The sequence below is a fragment of the Vanellus vanellus genome (genome assembly GCF_965231255.1).
Source record: "Vanellus vanellus genome assembly, chromosome: 5".
In the NCBI taxonomy this organism is placed as follows: domain Eukaryota; kingdom Metazoa; phylum Chordata; class Aves; order Charadriiformes; family Charadriidae; genus Vanellus; species Vanellus vanellus.
In genome coordinates, this window is record NC_138910.1 from 70,040,048 (window position 1) to 70,044,965 (window position 4,918).

The following is a 4,918-nucleotide window of genomic DNA, read 5'->3' on the forward strand; positions in this document are numbered from 1 at the left end:
AATGGACAATCTGTAGACTAATTTAAGAACTAAAGCAATGCAACTTGGAAATTCTCATCATGATTCTAATCTTTCTGATAGTGTTATTCCTTTCTAATACTCATCTCCTTAATGCTTATCCAGTGAGTTCTTGGGAGTCTTTCAGAGACACTAAGCAGAGTTCTGTTATTTAAGGACTCGGTCCAGCATGGCTGTTCAGCTGGAACAGGGGCAGAGCCACAGAGCCGTCCCTCCTCATTGAAGTACAGACCTGAGACATCTGCAGTAAAAGCTGAGTTGCCTTCGGTTCCTCCTGTAGCCAAGAGCGGCAGTGCCAGAAGAGGACTCATCAGAAAATCTTACCTGGGTGCGGAGTCAGACAGGTCTGTTCTTTACTTCAGTGTTGACTCTTGAATTTCACAGAGCTGGTTAAGACTTGCTGAACTGGCAGTCAGGAAAAAGGAGATTCTTCTACCTTAGCTCAGGGATTTTTGTTACTGATACACCGAGTGACCTTGAGTAAATTGCTTATTCATTGTATTGTTACTTCAGCCCGTATCTTTGGAGCCTAAAGTGCCAGGTATTCCTGGAGCCAGCTTTGTAGTTGGGGAAAATGTTAACATCTCTTTTCTCCTGACAAATTTGTAGACATTGCACGGAACCTTTAAGTGTGTGCACTTAAGTTAGTGTGAAGTGTGCAGTATTTTAGGTTCAACGTGAACAACCTAGGGTATCGCTAAAGTCAAAATAAGCCTTTTTCCTCTTTTCCCATTATTGTTCTTCATTTCTTTGCATTGCTGTTAGAGCTGTTCAGCAACTTTAGATTTCTCCCTCGGACGAGTGGAGTGCAACACTTCAGGTGCAGTGAGTGTGGTGCTGCTTGGTTCCAGTAATGAGCATAGCTGAGGGTGTGTATCACTAGTTTCCTGTGACCTCACCAGAATGGTCTACAGAGGAATGGGAAAAATTCACCTGACTGCTATCTTTTGAGGAACCTGAGGCAGATCCATGCAGAAACATTGCCACAGCCTCCTTGCTGCAGCATGAGTAATCTGAAGTCAAAACTGTTCTGACAGCACCTAGCGAAGGAGGGAAATGTGTGGGATGGTACTGGAAAAAGACCAAAATCACATAGTATGTGTGTTAATTTCTAGACAAAACTGAGTGAAGGTAGGAGAGCCTGAAAAGAGGTGTCCTTGGCCTGTAATTCTGTGTTTAAGAAAAGTTCTCACTTTTATGAATGGTTCAAGTGGGCTGTGAACACCTTTGATACACAATGCAAGACAAATGAAACAGGTCTGTTGTCTGGGCTTTTCCACCTTAGCTGGGGGAGTTAGTCTGGTGGGAGTCACTGCCTGGCGTACCCTGTGTGGGTCCCTCATGCTGTGAGAGGAGACAGCACCCCAGGAACTGGGATGCTGTCATCTTTATCCACACTGCTGGCTGAAGGAAGAGCTGCATCCTCGTGGGCAGTCGGCAGGGTGTGCTGGGATGTTCTCATACCTAGGCTGAAGTCCTCCATATAGAGTTAGGAGAAACCTGTCTGTCTTTGCAACTCAAGAATTTGTACCAGCCAGTCTCGTGTCCAAGCAGGACCTCTGACTGCCATGTGATACATTACAGACAAGCATGCTGTACATCAAAGCAAACTACTTCAAGAAGTATAAGGAATCAAGTCCAGAGTCTTGCAGAATTTAGGGAGGCGGGCGAGTGTGTCGTACCCATGGACCTCCAGAGAAGCTTCAGACATGGAGATCAGATGGTTGTGAATGTGGGTTAATGTTAGTTAATGTGTTTGGACTCTCATTTCCGCGAGTGTTGCTGCTTTTCTTCAATACAATATCTCTGCAGCTTTTAGGTTAATTTTCGTGCCTATCCTCACAAATGGGGGTTAATTCAAACTTAATTACTCATAGCCACAAGCAGTTAAAAAAGGAAATGAGTCTGCCACTGTCCTGGGTGCAGGTCGTGGTGGTTTGGGTGGGTGGTGGGTGCTGTTGAGGTGCAGGTTGCATGTGCAGAGGAGACAGTAATTTGCAGCCAGCTCTATCAACAGAGGGAGCGGTGTGCGGTGCTGGTCTGCTGCTGCTGCTGGAGGTAGGGGACCGTTCTGCCGGGACCAAGGAAATGAGTGTCGAAAAGCAACTACACCAAAGGGCTGTGCAGCCCGTCTGGTTGGAGCCGCAGTTGCCTGCGATGGGTAGCTGCCCAGGCTGCTTGGCTCCACAGCAGGGACGCAGCTTTCGGCTGTCCAGGCCCATCAGAGCTAGGGTAGGATGAAGGGAGCAGTTGTGTTGGCAGCCAGAGAAGGGTCTGTCCCAAGTCCTCTCTGGCTTTCCCGTTTCCAGCTGGATAGATGTTTCCAAACACCATTTAACAGCTGGTGTGCACAGAGGCTGGCAGGGGAGCTAACGCTCTTACTCTGCCTGTCTCCCTTGCATGCGGGGAGATGACATGGGGCATCGTACTTGGACCCTTGCCCAGCCTTACCATGGGGCTAGAGCCAGCCCTGCTTTTTCTGACTGGTTGGAGGTGAAGGCTTCTCTTGGATCAGTGTGGGAGCCGGGGGCTGCAGCCCTGTCCCCAGCAGGGAGGCCCCAACCTGGGCCCTCAGCGCTGTGCAGAGCCTGGCAAGGGGAAAGGGACAAAAAAACAGACCTTGGCTCTTCTCCCTCTGCAGCTGAGGGGCTGCCAAGGGCTGTGCGGCAGGGAGAAGAAAGACGGCGTTCATGGGAGCTGCATGGCTCCGAGCTGCTGGGCTGGGAGCCAGGCACGTCAGCACCTGGTGGTCCAGCTCGAGGAAGGGCTTCTCGCTCCTTGCCTTCTCCAGCTGAGCCCAGAGCTTCTCCAGACAAGCTGTACTGAAGGGGTCCCACTGTAGCGAGGTCTTTCCTGCCCCCCTGCCCTGCCTTTTCTGGGCTGGGCTTTTGCCTGTGTGGTGTGTCACTTTGGCAACAGTGTGCTGGGGGGGTCTTTTCCCAGGAGACACAGCTCCTGTACTGCTGCCCTGGACCACACTGACCGAAGCAGCTGCCCGGGGTCCCTCCTGCCTGCCTGTATCCCCAGGCTCCATCAGTGTGTGGGGACAGCCCTGGCGGACCTGGATCAGTCCGTTGCCCATCTGTGCTGGCCAAGCTGAGGTTGCAGGGATGGTTCCCAGAGAGAGGTGCAGGGCCAGGCGGTGGGGGCAATCCCTGGGGGCTGCGCTGTCCTTGCCTCCCACAGCAGATCCCAACCTCTTCTCCAGGCAGGCTGGAGCACCTCAGTCCTTCCTCCAGGAGCTGCTGGATAGAAGAGCACTTGTGCAGCCTTTTTGGGGAGGTGCCCGGTACCTGCTGGGGGGAGACTTTCCCCCTCCCAGTGAATGGATGCCGGGCTACAGCTGTGCCCTGCCTGGTGCCTCAGAGGTGTTTCAGTCTCACCCCTCTCCCAGCACAACCTGTCCTGCAGCCCTACGAGCAGGTGAGATTGTTCAGGGCTCTGCTCCCCAGGGATGGCTCCACACAGGCTCTGGGAGCTAAGGGTGCCGGTGCAGGGAGCGGTGAGACAGGTCTGTGCCTGGAGCGTGTCCCTCTGGGAGGTGGCACCCAGTCAATGTGGCCTTGGCCCTGGGTCACCAGCCCAGGAGAGTTTTGGCTGTGTTGGTGTTGCCCTGCTCACTGGGCTCTTGACGGAAGCACAGCATGGGGTGGAGATGAGTAGGTGGCACTTCAGGTTTGGGGTCAAGGATGCTTGTGACGTCCTGGGGCCACCAGCTGGGCTGGGATGAAATTGGTGTGGGTTGGCTGCAGGCTGGAGCAGCAGGCGGTTCCTCTTGGACAGCACAGCACCAGGGGATGTCCAGACGGAGGGAGCAGGGCTTGTGGCCCAGGGCAGGGAGCAGTCACACTGCCTGTGCGCTGGGCTGGGTGCACGTGGCAGGGTGTCCCAGCACCTGGCCAGCAGTGATGATGGGAGTGTTGGCTGCGATGAGCCCTTGGGCTGGCATCCTGGAGGCCAGAGGAGCTTGCTAGAGATGTGTCTGCATACTGCCAGGAGGGATGCTGCACCAGAGGGCAGGGCTGCCCTGAGCCCTCTTCTTCCACAGTCCCCGCAGCTGCTCGTGAGATGGCAGAGGGCCCACGTGGGTGCCGATGTGCTCCGTGCACCCCAGCACAGTCACGCACAGCGGCAGCGAATGGCAGAAGGTGCTTCAGGTCTCGTGGCTGAAAGCATGTGACGTGCATCCTGAAGGCAAGTGAGTAGGGGCTCATGCACTCGAGAGGGCTGTGGGATGCTGAGCCTGGGCAGTAAGATCTTGCATGCCATGTGCTGTTGCTTTGGGAGGGGGTTGGACAGGTATTTTGCTGACCAGGTCTGCAGCAAGAGAGAGGAGATGGCTACAGAGGGACGACATGGCTGTCGGTGGGATTGGGGTGCAAGGACAGCTCAGATGGCAGCTGGCAGAGCAGTCGGGTGGGAGCTTGTCAGCCCGTGGGTGGTCCTGGGCTCCTAGTCCACACGTCGGGCTGGACCCTGAAGAAGCCTCTTGCCTGTTGCAGAAGCAGTGCTGCAGGGCCGATGTTTACCCTGCCATGGCGTGCTCTGCCCCGAGCATGGGCTCCTTCTGGGCAGCAGCTCTCCTGGGAACAGCTGGGGGGGGGGGGCAGCCTGGGAGTGGGTTGATGAACCTGTTCCCTCTCTGTTGGGCAGCTCTGACGGGGCTGTGCTTGCCTTCCCAAAGCAGCCCTCCCTCCTGCCCTGACCTGCTAGCATCCCCCAGGGCAAGGCGCGGGCTCTGCCTGCTGCCCATGAGCCTGTGTCAGAGCCAAAATCTCTGTTTGGGGCTGGCTTCATGCTCTTACCCTGTAAGCCATTCCTACAAGAGCTGGCGCGTCCCTCCTGGCTCCAGCAGCCGTGTCTCTGCTCCTTTTCCCACTCAGTCAGGCTTATTGGGTGG